The sequence below is a fragment of the Tachypleus tridentatus genome, chromosome 6, assembly GCF_004210375.1.
Source record: "Tachypleus tridentatus isolate NWPU-2018 chromosome 6, ASM421037v1, whole genome shotgun sequence".
Lineage (NCBI taxonomy): Eukaryota > Metazoa > Arthropoda > Merostomata > Xiphosura > Limulidae > Tachypleus > Tachypleus tridentatus.
The window spans coordinates 131,674,765-131,694,736 of record NC_134830.1 but is presented as its reverse complement, the minus strand read 5'-3'; positions in this window follow the sequence as shown (position 1 = coordinate 131,694,736).

Here is a 19,972-nt window from a genome sequence, read left to right as displayed (position 1 = left end):
TCCTGACTTCAAGCAGTATATTCCATATTTGCATAACCTTGAGATAACACACATCTTGAAATACGAAATTTCTTCTATGCTGAAATTAAGTGTCTTGTATCATGATCTATCTTGGACAATTCCCTGATTTATTATGTTGCATATTTTATATATTACAGTTTCAAAGAGCCAGAAATTTTAATTTTGATATAGAAGTTAATTGAATGTCAATATGTATCAAATGTTTGATGTTTGTCAACAAGATTGATACACACAATTTTCTTTCTTAACACAAATATATTTTAATATACAAACAACAATACAATTTATAATAATGGTTATTACTAATAATTATTTATATGCAAGAGTTTTACAAACTCTTAAACAACATTCAGTCTTCTATCTGGTCTGGAACTGAATATTTAATCAACAGACCAGGTACACAAAGCACAAATTACTTTTATGTTACCACACAGATATACTTCACTTGACAGGAATGCTTGTTTAGCCCAACACAGGTTACAAGCTTTTCACAGAGGAAGATATCTAATGTCCTGGTAGAAATACTACCAAAGTGTTCCTGGTCAAATTCTATAACTTTCAGATTACTAAGCATGAATCACAATTATAGCTTCCAAGGCTTATTATATACTGACTGTAGAGACCAAACAATATTCTATTACTAAAATTTGCATCTTTTGATGGCTTGCTTTTATATACTCATCAGGCAAGATTCTTGAATGTTCAATAATGTTTGAAAATACTCTTAAAGTTTTCATAAAATGTATTGTTGATACTCCTGAGAATCGTTTACAAATTTAGAGAACAGGTGGTACTTGTGCAATACGTATCCAACAATATACTTCACATGCTTCAAACTGAAATAAGTGCAGATACTACATTAATGTATAACAGTAATTCCATTACAATAAGCTTATTAGTCTTACGTCAGTGGTGAATGGTTTTTAAAAAGTTTGATAAAAGATGCAAAATCATTTAACATCTAAAATAGTTTAAAACTTTGTTGGATAGTCAACATGGGTTTACTGGGGATTATCTTGCCATATTTGTCATTTGATATTATTTGAAAAGGTAGGTTACTCCTCATATTAATGAAGGTAAAGGTGAGGATTTTGTATGTATGCATTTTATGAAAACATTTGACAAAGTGCCACATAAAGAACTTGTTAAAAAGTATCTCTGTTGGTGTAAGGGCCAAGTTGGATCATTGGATTGAAATGTGGCTGGTTATTATAAATGGAGTTCAGCCAAACTGGATTGATATTACAAGGAGGTACTTCTGGGTACAATGCTTGGACCTTTACTTTTTTTGACATACACCTATATCATAGATACTGAAATAATCAATAAATTGCTTAAATTTGATGATGATATCTAGGTTTCAGATGTTGGTTGTGATGAAAATGCCACTGTTTTACAAAATTATTTTAGAAAGGTGGGTGAAAAACTGGTAGATGGCTTTTAATTATAATAAGTGCCAGGTAATGCATGTGGGTTATAATGTTAAATTATGTTAAAATAATGTTAAATTAAAATGTTAAATCTCTCAAAAAAAACTTGAAGACGATCTGATTAAGACATTCAAGGTTATTAAGGAAATTGACAACATGATGTATCATTTTTTTAACATTGAGAATGGTAGGGAATTAATTAATAATGTGATAGTGATGTTATATAATGTTTTTGAATATATTTAACCAATTCCAGTTATACAATTTTTTAAATTAAAGGATATCTGTAAAAAATGCCAATCAGTAAGACACATTTGACATTGAGATTAAATCAGATAAAAAGTTATGGCTCTTTTTTTTTTTTAACCAAAGCGACTTCTTACAATATTTATGATGAGAACAAATCAAAGACTGTCACATAGATTAAAAAGAATGGAAATTGGGGTTTATTATGATCTATACAGAAACTTAACTGGTCATGAAAGCCATCAAGATATTTCCTAGCAGGTAAATCCCTAGTTTCAAAAGTGAGGCCTATCGAAATATCTCAGTAGTTAAAACATGTAAAGCAATTAATTATCATTTAATAACATTTCAAGTGCAACTCATTATTCTTCCTCTTTTGAGTAATAATTAGGTTCATCCCATTGGGGGTTTGAGGCAGCCGCTTGGCAACATCTCAAAGACTAAAGCATAACAGTCTGTCAAAGTATATTATGTCATTAAATTCAAGTTAGTTATCTTCTGGTTTGGTTTTGTTAGTCACTCAGTCATATCTTCAAGAAAAATGAAATGCTGCTACAATTCAAAATAGTGATTAAAAAAAAGGTAAAGCCTAATAATGTGTAAACTTCAATTTGTGATAGGTATTCCAGTGGATGATGACTGTGTTATTGGAGTTCAATCCTGATACAGGATGAACATTTCATGTTAAATAGATAAATATTAATATTTCCCCAAGACATGTCTGTGATACATTATTTAATCTGTAATTTTAAACTTTTGTTTTGATTTTTTTCTCTTTATATTACTTTAATTTTTGGCTATTTGCACGTTAAACTTATATTTTTAATATTGCAAAGGTTTGAATTTAAAAATATATAAATTCACATATCAATATGATTTTTCTCAAACTTATAATACAATTAAGGTTACACACCTTAGTCATTGACACATTTAGTTGTAGGTTTTTACAGGGCTTAAAACTAATATTTTGGCTATCTAAAATACCAATTACTTTAAAATGTGCACACGGAAAATATAAATAATGAGATGAATACAATTAACAAGTAAAACTGCAGTTTAGTTGAATTTCTAGGAAGCATTTCATTTAGATTTTCCCATATACCATACATATGTTTTCTATTATGTTTTAGATTTATGTTTATGAAATTGTAATAATTAAACATCTACACATGAAATGAAATAATAATAAACTGAGTAAAATATATTTTGAATGTGCTGTTTTGCAAGCTATTTTAAACTTGTTGGAACCTGTAAAAGATACGTGAGAATGATGTACAATAAGCTCTCAGGGATTGTTTTTATGTTGATCATGATGTACAATAAGCTCTCAGGGATTGTTTTTTGGTTGATCATTATAGCGTGTTTTTTTTTTATCAAGAAATGTTTTTCTTAAAGCCAGCCCTATTCTCTCTCTCTTTTTTTCAGAATTTAGAAGATGTTTACTGTCGGTCAGCATATTTGTAATAATGCATGGATAATCAAGTAAAAAAAAAAACAACAAAAAACATTGCCTCCTCATGGTCACTGGTTAAACACAATCCAACTGGCTTTTGCCAGACAACTACCACTGGTTTTGAGTCTGCTTTAGTTAAAGAAGATATATACTTAGGCGCTTGAAATTAAAGACTTGAAAGTAAGTCATATGAAAAACTGTAAATAACTCTGAAATATAAGTGTTCGTTCCTCCAGCTGTAAGCGGTTTGGAGTATTGAAGTAAGGGCCCGGCATGACCTAGCGCGTTAAGGCGTGCACTTCGTAATCTGAGGGTCGCGCCAAACATGCTCGCCCTCCCAGCCGTGGGGGCGTTATAATGTTACGGTCAATCCCACTATTCGTTGGTAAAAGAGTAGCCCAAGAGTTGGCGGTGGGTGGTAATGACTAGCTGCCTTCCCTCTTGTCTTACACTACTAAATTAGGGACGGCTAGCATAGATAGCCCTCGAGTAGCTTTGTGCGAAATTCCAAAACAAACAAACAAGGGTATTGAAGTAACTGTTGTTTACGTAAAACAGTATTTGTGTGAGACTTTCAAGTGCGCCGATTTTTTCTAAACTAATCCAGTAGATTCCATAGAATAACACGAATTTTAACAGAAAATTTATTATGGAGAAATTTTAATTTCTGTAACGTTAAGTGGATGTGGAGAAATGAAAGAATGCATGCAACTGCTTTGCTTTCTCACAAATGATGGTTTCAAAAATGCTATCACCAGCTAACTGTTTTTCGTTTACCCAAATCAACAGTTTTTCTACCTCTTCCATTGTTTGTGATCTTTGTTTCGTAAGCACTGTCACTCCTTTTGCAACATCAGCTCCTTTGATGACCGTATGGTGCAGATTGTAGACTTATCTGTCATATCAAACTGTGTAGCAAGGTCAGACACGCGAACACCACTCTCAAACTTCGCAATGAGATCTTTTTTCACCTCTATTGTGGCTCTAACAACTTTTCTTTTTGGTTTGCTACTTTCATTATCCTTCTTTGGTGGCTTATTTAATCAGAATATTTAGAAAAAAACGAAAAACGAGAACGTTCACAGCAGATTTTAGCGGGTGGTATGGACTGAGCGACAGGCGCGGGTAAAATGTTCTGAGCAAGCTTGGCGTGGGCCGAAAATGGTCGAAGGGTCGTTCGAGAACCGAGGTACCACTGTATTCTATTCTATCTGTTGTTACAATTTGTGACGATATCACTTTAGAAATCGCTACTCAATGCTCTTTATGGCTAAACTCTAGATCTATCAATATTTTACTAACTTAACTCGAAGTATATTTTTAATGCATATTTATAGCCCGATAGAGGCCTAGAATATTCCACACACTATGAAAAATTATCATGCAATAATACACAATTAAAAAAAATGAAAATTTGGAAAGTTCTAATAACATAGTGTAATAATATACGACAATTTTTAATTCATAACAACTGAAGAACATAATGCATCATTCGTAATCAACAGTGTAAACTAAAAATAACTAAATTTAACACTCGCTTTATACAAGAACAATCTCAGTCATAATATATTCAATTTAAACAGTCATGTATCTAACAATATAGAGATTTATGAAGAGCATTTTGAGTTGCAATTACATACACTTGCTCGGCCCGGTATGGCCAAATGTTTAATGCGTTCGACTTGTAATCTGAGGGTCGCGGATTCGAATCCCCGTCACACTAAACATGCTCGCTCTTTCAGCCGTGGGAGCGTTATAATGTGATGATCAATCCTACTATTCGTTGGTAAAAGAGTAGCCCAAGAGTTTGTGGTGGGTGATGATGAATAGCTGCCTTCCCTCTAGTCTTACACTGCAAATTTAGGGACGGCTAGCGCACAAAGTCCTCGTGAAAAGTTTGGAACATTTTACATGATATAAACAGATAAAACATTACGTAGTATGCCTACATATTACGTCTCCCGCTGGTACAGCGATAAGTTTACGGACTTATAACGCTAAACTCAGAGGTTCGATTCCCCTCGGTTGTCTCAGCAGATAGCCCGATGTGGCTTTGCTATAAAAAAACACACACACACTAATAAACAATAATATTTATGATATCACAAAGAAAATCCTTTACCATAAAACAATGCATACGATAATAAATACACTACAATCAAGATGTATGAAAGAAACCTTTTTGAAATGCGAAATGTGCCCTGGAAAAAGAAAAACCTTCATTTGTAAAGTAGCTAACGAACCATAATCACCGATACAAAAGAAACTTAATATGTAAACAGAATTGCTGAGGGCCAACACAGATAATAAAAAACAATGTTTTTCTCCGTCTACCGAATATTTTTGAAGTGATAAAAGGTACATACTGAAGTGATTGTAGGTTCTATTACTGTTTGTTTAACCATTTGGTGTTATAAATTCCATACACAGTTTTTGCCATTCTTATGGGTATCCGAGTAAGAGTGGCTCTTGGGCTATTTTAATTAATGTGTCGTTGTTGTATGTGATTATAGTTTCATTTCCATATTTAATATGCGTGATATACGTCTTGCATTTTCTGACATTTATATAAAAATGTAATCCTTAATTAATTTGTTTTTATTTGTATAACATATGTTTATATTTATTTGCCCAGAAAAGAACGTTTATTTACATATCTAAGGAAACAATTATTTAACTTTCATCTCTTGCTTAGTAAGTTAATTTATATGTTTGTTTCATTAAAGTTAGCTTTTAAAGGATATACATGAATTGTTTGTTTGTTTGTTTGAAATTAAAGACAAAGCTACACAATGGGCTAGCTGTGCCTTGCCCACTACTTATATCGAAACCCAGTTACTAGAGCTGTAAGTCCGTATCGTTGTGCTACTGGGGTGCACGTAAATATTTATGCTTCACTATTTATACCGTAGAAAATTCTCTTCGTTTTTTTTCTGTCCACAGCGGCACAACAGTATGTCAGCGGATTTACAACCCTAGTTTGTAACTTGGTTCCGATACCAGTGGTGGGAAGAGCACAGATAGCGCATTGTGTAGCTTTGTGCTTAATTTCAAAAATAAACGAGCAAACATACCTTTCTGTAGAAACTTTCACAAACATTCGTCTATAGTTTGTTTCTTGCTGACTGAGAATTTCACACATAATGCTCAACAATCAGTAATTTCTATTAAAACTATTTGTACATAGGCATTCTTCAAAAACAGCATAAATATTGATCAATTTTTTATATTAGGAATAGCAGTAAACTGTAAAAAGTATTACATACCATTCCAAGTTAACAAGTAATATTCTTACTTTTTTTCTGTAGAACGTTTCATTCAGAAAAACATGGTTATAAACGAACGTTTCTACATACTACATACAGGTCACTCATGGAACTTGCAAACAATGTAAACTCTTTTAGCTCTCAGTAATTTGGGCTTGATTAATCATATCTGATGACACATAAAAGCATAAAATGTTTCTACCTAAAGCGGTTGCGCATCATAGCTGACTAATTGTTTAAAATGCAATGAGGCATATATATTCTGAAACTGTTTTAACCTAAATAGCAGACTATAATTTTTACTTTATTAGTTGTGCACTTTATAATTATTCAGATATATACCACTTTGAATATTTGTCTGACATATCAGAAATTCTATGGCTGTACTTTCTAAAAGTTCGAAACTTCACTTTATTTGCACTATCACATTTAAACTTATTAACTTACCAAAGCATCAGATACACATTTCACATAAGGCATAGTTTTAATCGTGAAAAAAAAAATGTGTTAAGTTTCTGTATTTCACAGAATTCAATAGAAAATAAGTATTGTACCAGTATCACTGCGGATAGTTAACAATCGAAATATGACCTATCATGGAAGATTAAACAAAAATTTGTAAGTAGCTGTTGTAATAATTTCGTGATGCATTTTAAATGTTTGTCATCTTTTGACCTTGCTATTGTATCAATGTTACTGTATAGAATTAAAAATCAAAATATGACCTAGCAAGGAAAAGTAAACAAAAATTTGTAAGTAGCTGTTGTAATAATTTCGTGATGCATTTTAAATGTTTGTCATCTTTTGACCTTGCTATTGTATCAATGTTACTGTATAGAATTAAAAATCAAAATATGACCTAGCAAGGAAAAGTAAACAAAAATTTGTAAGTAGCTGTTGTAATAATTTCGCGATGCATTTTAACTGTTTGCCATCTTTTGACCTTGCTATTGTATCAATGTTACTGTATAGAATTAAAAATCAAAATATGACCTATCATGGAAGATTAAACAAAAATTTGTAAGTAGCAGTTGTAATAATTTCGTGTTGTATTTTGATTATTTGTCATCTTTTTGACCTAATCCTTTTTACGTGACACATTTATTGTGTTTCCATACTAGGGAGGAGTTTATTTCATACGATATTTTGATTTGGTGTATGAAGGATATTTCTGTAATGTAACTATGATCAGAACACTGAAGTTACAGATTATTTTAATGTATTTTATTACACTTCACCGCAATAACTGCTTTCGACAGGCATGTACTGATACATAATACCAGAGACTCAAAAACATTTGTGGCCAGACTTGTATCTTCTTACAATAGCATTTGTTTCAATACAGCATTTCTAAAATAGTATAAAATAATCCTAATCGTAGACACCAAAATCTATAAATCCATTTGTCTTACACCTAGTATTAGTCTAGCCTTTATTAAGTACGGCATATATTTGATAAAGAGATAAATCAACATTGTAATTTGTCTACCTTTCTTTCTTTATTTACGGTTAAATATTACCGTATATGTACTGTCAATATATAAACTTATAAAGTTATTATACAACTTAATGTTAGATCTTTTTAAAACTGATAAGTTTTTAACATATTGTTGTACAAATGGTTTACTAAACTAACTAGAGAATACTTACATCCACCTTTGAAATAAAATGCATGTGCATTTTAAAGACAAATAAATCTTAATATGTCTAGTTTCATCGGGTCGGGTCTCTGCAGTAGATGTCTGCGATTTGTTGGTGATAAATTTCTACAATAAACAGACAGAGCGCAATCAGTTTGTTTTAAAATAATATTTATATTCATAACAAGTCAAACCTATGTAAAAACAGTTACGCTACTGATTGCCACAGTTGAATCTAGAGCTTTAAATAATATTATTATAGTTAAAAGTCCCCTCAAACTGATTCAGTTACTTTAGAGTCCAACTACAAAACTAAATATTTTTATATATTTCTGTTATCTCATTACAATCAGTGATAATTTCACTAACATTATCCTGTGGGTTACCACAATTGTATCCCGTGGGTTACCACAATTGTATCCAGAGCTTTAATACTATCGATTTAGTTACAGTTGTCTTAAAGAACTTATTGGCTAATAATACTTGTTACAACTAAACGTTAGTAGTTTTAGAATTTTCATGATAATTGTCATGTATCAAACATCTTAGAACTGTTCTTGGCGTCAATAATTTTCATAAAGTGACTCTTAAATTTATCTCTCTGCATGTAAAAGTAAATGTAAATAGATTTTATTTGTATATGTTTATTTCCCAGTTTCATTTCTGACGAATACTACGCAGACTTATAAGTACATAACTGTAGTTTTTTGGCATTCCATCATTGCTGCTATTTTTATTTTGGTTTTTGCAGTACAACTGCTTTAGAATACTTTTTCAGTTTGGTGCATATGGTACTAGTCACTACTACAAGATGCTAAGGACTGCATGTAGCGCTGGAGAATAAAACCTGGTTATACTGTAAATCCCGTAAAATAAATATATTTAGGATATGCCTCCGTTTAACCATAAAAATCATAGTTTTGGCCTCTTTTTTTTTTTACTGCATATAGACGCTTGACACATTAAACCTGATTGAAATAATAATTTGTGAAGTCATTTGTTTCTTTATGGATTTAATAGATGTAACTTTATTAACCTTTTACGTTTGCTCTGTGGGTTGGTTGGGGCCTGGCAAGGCCAAGCGCGTAAGGCGTGTGACTCGTAATCGGAGGGTCGCGGGTTCGTGCCCGCGTCGCGCTAAACATGCTCGCCCTCCCAGCCGTGGGGGCGTATAATGTGACGGTCAATCCCACTTTTCGTTGGTAAAAGAGTAGCCCAAGAGTTGGCGGTGGGTGGTGATGACTAGCTGCCTTCCCTCTAGTCTTACACTGCTAAATTAGGGACGGCTAGCACAGATAGCCCTCGAGTAGCTTTGTGCGAAATTTCAAAACAAGGTAACAACAAGGTGATTTTTAATATATTTATATACACATTTATTTCTTATCAATTCGACAAGAAAAAATCCATAAGAAAAACTTCTTCAGTGGAGAATTGCTTCCTTTCTAAAAATCACTATATTAACAATGTATATACATATATATATATATCTTTAACAAAAGAGAAACAACAACAGGTTTATCCGTTTTAAAGAAAAATCGTTAAACCAGTTTTAGATGTTGACTTAACATACGTTTTATCATTGTAAAATGAATTAAAACATAATATGGATTTTCAGCTATACAACTATCATTTGTCTTATTGAATACTCACATCAATAAGTTATGAAAAACTAAAGTTCTGCGTTTTAACTATAGTAAAGTGTGTCTCTTCACTACATCTGACACTATGCAACATAGAGAACAGTTAATTGTTAAAGTTAACTCTCTGGTCCACGAGAATATTTTTCAAGTGTACCAACAACTTTTCTGATTTCATTATTTTTATTTTGTGTTTCATCATTAAAGAGCTTGAATTTATATAAATACAATTCCAAAAAGGTTCATTGTTAATCTGTACTGTATCACATGCTCAATAATAGTTCTACGTATGTCTAATTAGTAAAACGCGCATTGTTGTAATTCTCTTTCGAAAGGGGAGTAAGTGATCATTCTGTAAGGTTGTTTTGTTTTTTTGTTTTTTTTACATAGTCTGTCAGACTTTCTCTTCTAAAGGATACCCTACTGGTTCAGCGGTAAGTTTACGGATTTACAACGCTCAACTCGGGGGTTTGATTCCACTCGGTGGACTTAGCCTGACGTGACTTTGATATAAGAAAACACATACACACTCTTCTAAAGGAGGCAAATAACCGATTTTAAAGTTTTTTGATTTTCTATCAATGTGTAGTTCTTATTCTTAAAGTGTTCGTATAGGTATTTCTGTATGTTTTTCGTTAAAGGGCTTGTTTTGCTTATATAGTATTTTAAAGGATGTTTTTATGTTTTGTAGCGTTTCGTTGTCAAAATTTGTTGTGTTATATATGTATTAATTAATCCTTCTGAAGCAATGACTCTGAAACTTCCCAATCTCAGTACCAATTTTTGTTTAAACATTTTTGAAACACACACTTTGGCCTAATTTAAAAAACGACAACAACAATGAATTAACAGCAAAAGTTAATATTTTGGCACTTATCATTTACTGTCACAGATGAAATATGTGGTGCGAGTCTATGCGAAGAGAACGACTCGAGAATAACATGGCAGTGTGTATATGTACGAAGAAAGTTCAAATTTAATTTACAACAAATTATAATTTTCAGCGTGCTACCGATATTAACTCCTGGAACCATTATTTTTCCTTATATTTTATTCTGTTTGTAAATATATATGTATAGATACATCATTGTTTATTTAAAATAAAAATTTCGCGTAAAGGTTTTTTAAGACTTTCCGTACTTTACCCTGTAATGTTTAATTTTCTTTTACTTAATATATAACGTGTGAAAGGGTTTTCTTTGAGTTATTTCATCATATATTATCTTGTATTTAAAATTATAGTTAGAGTGTTTTCCTTTCGTGTATTTGAGTGTAAGAGATGTGTTGTTTACATGGCATGTAACCATTCGTTAAGGAAGGTTGGCATGCCTCTCAGCCATGTTGCAAGTTTAAAGATAATTGGTTTTAATGTTAAACTTAATTATTACCTTGTAGAATTTTAGTACATATTTCCATTTAGTTTAATTCTATGTAATTCTTGCATAAACATGTGGTTCACAAAACCGTTGAATTACTTTTAATCTAAATTAATGTTTTCCTTTGACGTTTGTTATAGACAATGTCTGTTCAGCCTACAAGAATATTGTTGAGCAGTAGATAACATTTTGAGGACTTAACTATGTTGTATGAGAATTATTAGTTACGTAGTAAGCCCTAGCTATTATGCATGAATCCAAAGTTTCTTTTTCAAGTAAGAAGCTCTGGATTGATGCGGTTTCTAATGAGTTGGTCGACAGAAAATGTCCCGAGAGAAAAGACCTGTTGATTGATCCATGGATCCGATAAGAGGCAAAAGTCTAGTGCAGGGGTGTGCAACAGGCGGCCCGCGGGCCACAACCCGGCCCGCCAAGCCATTTAGTGTGGCCCTAGTTGTTGTAATCTAACCATGTGGCCTGATCTGTAATCCAACGCAAATGGAATATTTTAAAAGCATCGATCCTACGGGATTCCCAGGCTTCGACTCGACAAACTTCTAAAATTATCTTTGCTAGAGAGGAGCAGGCCGAATTCGATTGGTCGGCCTCCTTAGGGCATGAATAGGTGACGTGCACTAGCACTATTGTCTACGACTCAACGTCATGTCCTGAACCTCGCCTTCGCCCGCTGGCGACAATTTTCCCTAACCTCTGCTGTCCGTCATTCATTATTGGTGAAAATTTTATTACCTTTTACAGTTACTACAAGAGATTGAAGGTAAATTGATTATTATTTAGCATATTGTTGTGACTTTACTGAATTTATTAAAATTTTTGCTTTCAGATGCATCTGATTCTATGTACAGTGTGACCTCGTTATTCGCGGGGTTACGTTCTTTACCCTCCCGCGAATAGCGAAAACCGCGAATATTGGACGCAGTTTTAAAACGTATATGTATGCGATTATATACTATATGAAATGCTTCCCAAACACTAATGATACTTATACTCATTGATGCAGTAATAATGTAGCAATATTGCATACTGTTATGTATTTCACTAAATTGTACCGTGCGTTACCGGGCTGTGCTTTGCCGTTTGCGTTGTTGGGGAAGCTGAGGCAGTCAGCCAATAGCAGTCAATCTTGTTTGGTGAAGACGACAATTGATAAAACGGCTTGATTGAGTAAATACAACAGAAATCTCCTCGAAAAGCCCTTTCAGTCTCTGTGACCTACAAAAACGCAGTTCGCGCATAACCCGCGAATATGCGGGGCCGCGAATGGCGAACCGCGAATAGGCGAGGTCACACTGTATTTTGTTATTCTCAATTAATTTAAGAACCGGAAGGCTATGATCGGGATGCCAATTTAGAAACATGTGTTTCTGTCCATAAGAGGTTCCATGTGTAAATAAATTCTATGTTTTTTTCTACTTTGCTATTTTCGTGAGAATAATTTTTGTTTTGATTTCAGGGCTAGTAAAATGTCAGCAGTTAAGAAACGAAAAATTGATGATGAGGGAAGGTTATTCAACAGTGAATGGTGCACAAAATATCTTGTTATCCCACATAATCAAGGTGTTGTCTGCCTCGTCTGTCAAACTACAATTGCAGTCATGAAAGAGTACAATATTAAGCGACATTACGCAACTAAGCACTCCTCCCAGTTTGATGAAATTGTTGGTCAGGCACGAAAGGACAAAATTGAACATTTAAAAACATCCATTGAAAAGCAACAAGGTGTTTTTACCACTTTCAAGAAAAATTCAGAACTGGTGACAAAACTGAGTTTTAAGCTTTGTGAATGTATGGCAGAAAAGGGAAAGCCTTTCAGTGATGGAGAATTTATTAAAAATTGTTTAACAATATTCACAGAATATGCATGTCCAGAGAAAAAATATTTGGTGGAGCAAACTAGCCTTTCCCGCTTTACTGTCTCACGCAGGATAAAAGATCTTTCAGAGGACATCAAAGAAACTTTGAAAGAGAGATTGAATTCGTGTGAAGCTTTCAGTCTGGCTTTGGATGAAAGCACTGATATCAATGACACATCCCAACTTGTCATTTTCATCAGAGCTGTTACTGCAGGCTTTGATGTTTTCGAAGAGTTTTAGATATGGCAAGCCTTTCCTCCACAACCACAGGACAGGATATTTGTGAACAAGTGCTTAAGGTTGTAGAAAAGTTTGAACTGAATCCTTATAAATTATGTGGTGTTACAACAGATGGTGCTCCTTCCATGACAGGTAGGACAAATGGATTCACCAAGAAATTTCTAACTGCAATTGGAGCACAAGACGTAGTTGTAAGCCATTGCATTATTCACCAAGAGAGCTTGTGCACCAAAGTTCTGGATTTTGCAGAAGTCATGAAAAATGTCGTCCAATGCGTAAATTATATTCGAACACGAGGATTAAATCATCGACAATTTAAAACTTTTTTAGATGAGCTGGACAGTGAGTATTCAGATGTTTTGTACTTCTCTGCTGTACGTTGGCTTAGTAGAGCTGCTACTTTGAAGAGATTCTGGAATCTGCGAGAGGAGATTAAGTTCTTCATGGAGAGCAAACGTCAGAATGTGGACTTCTTGAGCAATGAGAACTGGCTGAATGACTTAGCATTCCTCACAGACATTACACAGCATCTGTCTGATTTAAACTTAAAACTACAAGGGAAAAGTCAACTTGTGAATAAGTTGTTTGAGCATATTTGTGCTTTTGAGAAGAAATTGGAACTTTTCCAGGTTCAGTTGAGAAGAGCCATATTGACCCATTTTACATGTCTTGCAACCAGGAAACTGGAATTTCCTAATCTGGATTGCACCAAATATGGAACCAGTGTACAAAAGCTGCGTGATGAGTTTGCAAACAGATTTCCAGATTTCAGACAAACTGAAATTAGATTGAAATTGTTCGCTCAACCTTTTGATTTGGCAGTGGAAGACACTCCTGATGATTGCCAAATGGAACTCATTGAACTGCAGGCTGACATGGACACTAAAAGGAAATTCTCTGAAAACAGTTTGCTAGACTTTTACAAACTCTGTGTACGTGAAAAGTTTCCCAATTTGTCCCGTCATGCACAAAGAATTGCCTCCCTTTTTGGTAGCACCTACTGCTGTGAGCAATTTTTCTCCAAAATGAAGCTCATCAAAACCAAATGTAGAAGCTTGATTGATGAAGTTGGTTATATGGCCCACCGACGAAAAATGTTGCACACCCCTGGTCTAGTGAATACGCAAATATCCACTCTGTCTTTTGTTCTTTTAATGTATAAATAAACATTGAATTTTCACTTTATATCACGAGCCCAGTCTATTTCCTCAGATTAAAACTCAGTCGTTTAGGTAAATTCATATTTACTCTGTAACTATCCAGATGGATTCTGTTGTTATAAAGTGAACCTGCCCAATGTTCTTGCATAAATCAGTTTCACCTGAGAAGGCCATAACTAAGGCCAAATTAATTGCATGTTGAATATAATAAATGCAACAACCACATGTAAATAAAAATAAGTGTTGATGACTTAAACATGTTGATTGTTTAAGTTTATAAAAGTAAAAAGCGAGATATTTTATTGTATAGTACGCAAAATTATCATTATATTGGCTGACAATTTCAATGTATTCTACGTTACAAAGTTTGTTTTTTACCTCATAGACTTTTAATATGTTATAAAATGCCAATTCTTAGAAACGTCTCCAAATATATTATCACAATTTAAAGTTGAAGTTTATAAAAACGAACCAAATTACATGTATATAAACTGTATTTCTTTACTTATTAGCATTACTTAGATTAATGTAGTTCAGTATCGTCTTACGTAAATAGATTAATTATTATTAATTGTAAACAAACAATACGTATTTATTGAAGAGAAAAAGTACTTTAACACTCACTTACCCAATAGCTCTTAAATTTAAACAACCAAACTTCCTGTTCACAAAAGATATATAACTTGATCCAACACAACCTAAGTTTACTTTCGATAAAAATTTTCAACATACGTATCTGAACATTTTTTATGCAATTCTTTGATTACCTCATGTAAACTGATTATCCTACAACAATAGTGTGTGTCTTTGGTTTGTTTGTTGTTGTTGTTTTTTCATTTCGCGCAAACTACACGAGGGCTATCTGCGCTAGTTATCCCTAATTTTGCAGTGTAAGACTAGAGAGAAAGTAGCTAGTCGTCACCACCCACTGCCAACTCTTGAGTTACTATTTTAGCAACGAATAGTGGGATTGACCGTCACATTGTAACGCCCCCACGGCTGAGAGGGCGAACATGTTTGGTGCAACGAGGATTCGAACCCGCGATCCTCATTACGAGCCAAACGCCTTAACTATCTGGGCCGTGTGAATCTTTAGTGTTTCACATTCAAATGTAAAGCCTTGTCCTTTTAACACTTCAGTATGGTAGTTTAATGATTCAGATACGTAGTCAGAATTTGTCCATCGTTTATAGATTTCAAGTTAGTGTAATATCTCAGTATTTTGTCAACACTATGCAGAATACCATGCAATAAACTCAGTACGACAAATTGATGTTGTGAAATTAAGTTTCTTTGGATAGTTTAATAGGTAAAAATAGGCATACATTTTTGATAACTACAAACAATTACTGTATTGTATTGGCGCACAATTCCAAATATATTCTTCATATATGTTATTTATTCTCTATATACAGCGTCTTGCAAAAGTATTCACCCCTATGAATAATGTCACATTTTAATGAAATAGAAGTAATGTAAATGTTTTTAAATTAATGTCTTTAATACAAAACTCTACTGATCGAACTTAACACTGTTATGTGTGAAGGAGAATGAATGTCAGTAAAACCTGCAGATGAAATACATGATTCTGCAAGCATTCAGTCCCCTAAGTCAGTACTTCGTGGAAGCACTTTTGACAGCAATTACTTCTTTGAGTATTTTGGACAGGTTTCCACCAGTTTTTCACCATGAGATGGTATAATTTTTGCCCATTATTCCTGGTAAAAGTACGCAAATTTTGACAAGTTCGTTGGAGATTGTTGATAGACTGCATTATTCAAGTCTCGTCATAAAGATTCCATTGAATTCAAGCCAGGAATTTGACTGAACCACTCAAAGATATTCACTTTTTTCTTTTGAAATCACTTCAGTGTGGTTTTTAGCTCGTGCTTCGGGTCATTGTCCTGCTGAAATATTAATTTTCGATCCAGTTTTAGATCTTTGGTTGACTCAAGTAGATTTTCACATACGATTTACTTGTTCTTTGTACCAGTCATCTTCCTCTCAATCCTAACAAACTTCCTAGTTCCTACTGGTGAGAAGTATCCCCACTTCAGAGAGTTGTGATGGTGTTGATTGGGTGATGTACTGGGATGGGCTTGCGCTAGAATTAACATTTTAAAATTCGACCGAAAAGCTCAATTTTGTCTCATCTGACAAAACAATCATCTGTCAGACGTCTGCAGTTTCATTTGCATGCTTTATCGCAAATTCTACATGAGGTTTGACAATATTCTTTTTCCAGTCAGTAATGGCGTCTTTTCTCCTACTGGTCCACACAAAAGAGCTTTGTGTAGAGACCGTGTTGATGTCTGAATATTGACTCCCATACCATATATGGAACTTTTCAAGTTTTTTTAAAGTCACTAGTCACTGTTTGGTTCACGGTGGCATTGCTAACCAGTTTTCTGCTTGGTTTGGAAGGGCGGCCTGATATGGGTAGTGAATGACTGGGTGGTATGAAGCACATTCCATATCTTATTGATGGACTTCACCATACACATAAGGATATCTAACTTTGGTTTTCATTTGTAACACTTTCCTGATTTGTGTTTCTCTACCACTTTATCATTGAATTTTTTGGAAAGCTCCTTGGTCTTCATGATTGGTTTGTGGTATCACTATATGCGTTGTGGTTTGAAAGATGCATTTACTTTGAAGTTAATTGAACTACTTTGATTACAACACAGACAAAGACCATTACGTTAATTTACGATCTTTCAAACTAATCTATTACACCCTAGTTGATTTAAAAATGCTATAGCAAAGGATTTGAACACTTATAGAGTTAAAAATATTCTGATTTCTAATTTTCTTTGAAAATCTAACTTACTTACACGATATCAACATTTTCTTAGCTTTCTTAGTTTGGATTAGATTGTGCAGATTATAAATATAAAGTCCTATTAGAAAGTTTCATACTTGTAAGCTCAAACGGCAGGAAAATACGGAAATTTTGCAGGAAGTAAATACTTTTGCAAGTTACTATAATTGTAACGAACTTTTGTTTCATTGTCATACTCATTTACTTCACTAGAGAACCACAAAACCCTAATCTGCTCGGTTTTCTTTAAAATTTGAGAATTTCCTTCATTAAACATAAAAAGAGCACAATCAGACGCCTCTCTCACAACTGTCTCTTACTCAGTTGGTCACTTCATTTCGTCTTGCATACAGTCCAAATAAAGTCAGACCTTCTTTGTCGCATCATACCCGCGATATAATAAAATTCTTAAAATATTTGTTTTCTAAAATATTTTAAACTCTAATTCTGTTAACAAAACTTAAAACAAAACAATTCGAACACTGGCTTCTCCAGTTCAAGTGAAGTCCAAAAAGTCAAAAATCACTCAAACAGTTTTTGCTACATTTTTGGAAAATATATTACAAATTCACAAAGGAAGAATATCACACACAAAGTAAAAGTGGTTTACTACAACTTTTTTTGGTTTAAAATTGGTGACTAAAGAAAACACTGGGCTTTACGTATGTTTTATACAGTTTGCACATCTGGCTTGACACAGTGGCTGAATCCGAAGAATACAATATGCTATCTGTAGTTCCCATAATATGGTGTGAGCTCAAAGATCATCTAAATGATTGCTATTTTTACATAACAAGTGTATCTGGATATTCAAACAAAACCAAGTAATACATCAAATATCCAGATTTTGCATCTGCAATGAAACCTGTACCTCATAGGATTATTTTCCAGCGCCACCTCCACCAACAAACAGACTAGTGATCACGAGAAGAAGACAATGAATCATTTTCATTCTTTTCATCAAGTAATTCTATTCTTGTGGCATCTCAATATAAACTGCCTCCTCTGATCACACAGAAAGAGGTAAATGATCTGATTCATGACTTATCTCTATTAAAGCAGCACGGGGAACTTTTTGGCTCTTATTAATGGAATTTATTAGCTCCAAAAATAAGAGGTTCATTTTACCAAAATTGCCATCAAATTATTTTTTCTTACTACAACATGCAAGACTCTTTGTGTTTTAACAAACATTGAAGACTAATTGAAGAATTATGCACTGAACATTCTCTTGAAGAATGGAAACTTTCTATCGACTTATTTAAAGATAGTTTTGCACTTTTGCAAAATGGGAACTCTAACCAATTTCTATTGTTCATGTTGTGAATATGAAAAAAACTTATCAAAGCATATAGATTATGCGTAAGGCCATAAAATATGATTACCATAGTTGGAATATGCGTGGTGATCTGAAACCTAAGTCTGCAGAGTGGGTGTACCAAACATTGTTGCTTTTTCTGTGTCCAGGGCAGCCGAGATGAAAAAAATCGTTTCAAAACGAAGGAATGGCCAATGAGAAATAGCTGCATATCAAGAAAACAGAACATTAACTTTTAGTGAATCCTCAAAATGTGTTTTTGCCTCCACGTTATATTAAGCTGTGATTCATCAAGAATATTCTAAAAAGAATAAAACAATATGGCAATGGTTCCAGATATTTTTCTGGCTAAAAATGAGTGAAGCAAAAACGAAAGAAGATATTTGTTGGAGCACACATTCGAGAAGTGCAGATGAATGTTTATTTTTGAAATAATAATAAGTAAAAAAGAACCTGTTACCTGTAAGTCACTGAAAGTGGTTGCTCAAAATTTCTTAGAAAAACACAGAGATGAAACTATTCTGTAATAATTGATAATATGCTCAAGAATTACAGTAACATGAGGTCTAGAATGTCACTAAAGGTACACTTCTTGCAATCCCATTTAGACTTCTTTCCTCAGCAAGCGGTGACCAATCTGAGTATTTTCACCAAGATATTTCTATAATGAAACAATGATATAAAAATGATGGAAATCTGCAATATTGGGAAATTACTATTGGCTCTTTCAACTCGAAAACTAAGAATATACATAAAAATGCATAATGAAAGTTTTGAACATAGCCTGAATGTATTTACGTTACTATACTCATTGTTTTTAAATTGGTATTGCTAGTATGTATTGTTTTTGAACATTCTTAAATACAGTATTCACGATATATAGGAATATTTTGAATAAATCTATCATAACTTGTAAACTAGAGACGATCAGTAATTTTCAACAACATTGAAAAAATCAGTATCGTTAACTTACTCAGAAACTATTATATTTTTCTAGCAGCAAAGAGAATATTTTGTTTCTCAGTATTATTTAATTTTAAAATATCTTATATGTTTGAATTTCGCGCAAAGCTACTCGAGGACTATCCACACCAGCTGTCCCTAATTTAGCAGTGTAAGACTAGAGGGACGGCAGCTAGTCATCACCACCTACCACCAACTCTTGGGCTACTCTTTTACCAACAAATAATGGGATTGACCGTCACATTATAACGCCCCACGGCTGTAAGGGCTAGCATGTTTGTTGTGACGAGGATTTGAACTCGCGACTCTCGAATTAGGAGTCGAGTGCTTTAACCACCTGACCATACCGGGCCTGAAAATATGTTTAAAAAGGAAAATTGTGTGTATCAATCTTGTTGGCAAATAACATAAATTTGATACATATTGACAGTTATTTAACGACTGAATTAAAATTAAAATTTCCGGTTATTTGAAATAGTAATATGATAACATATGTAACATAATAAATCGAAGACTCGTCTGAA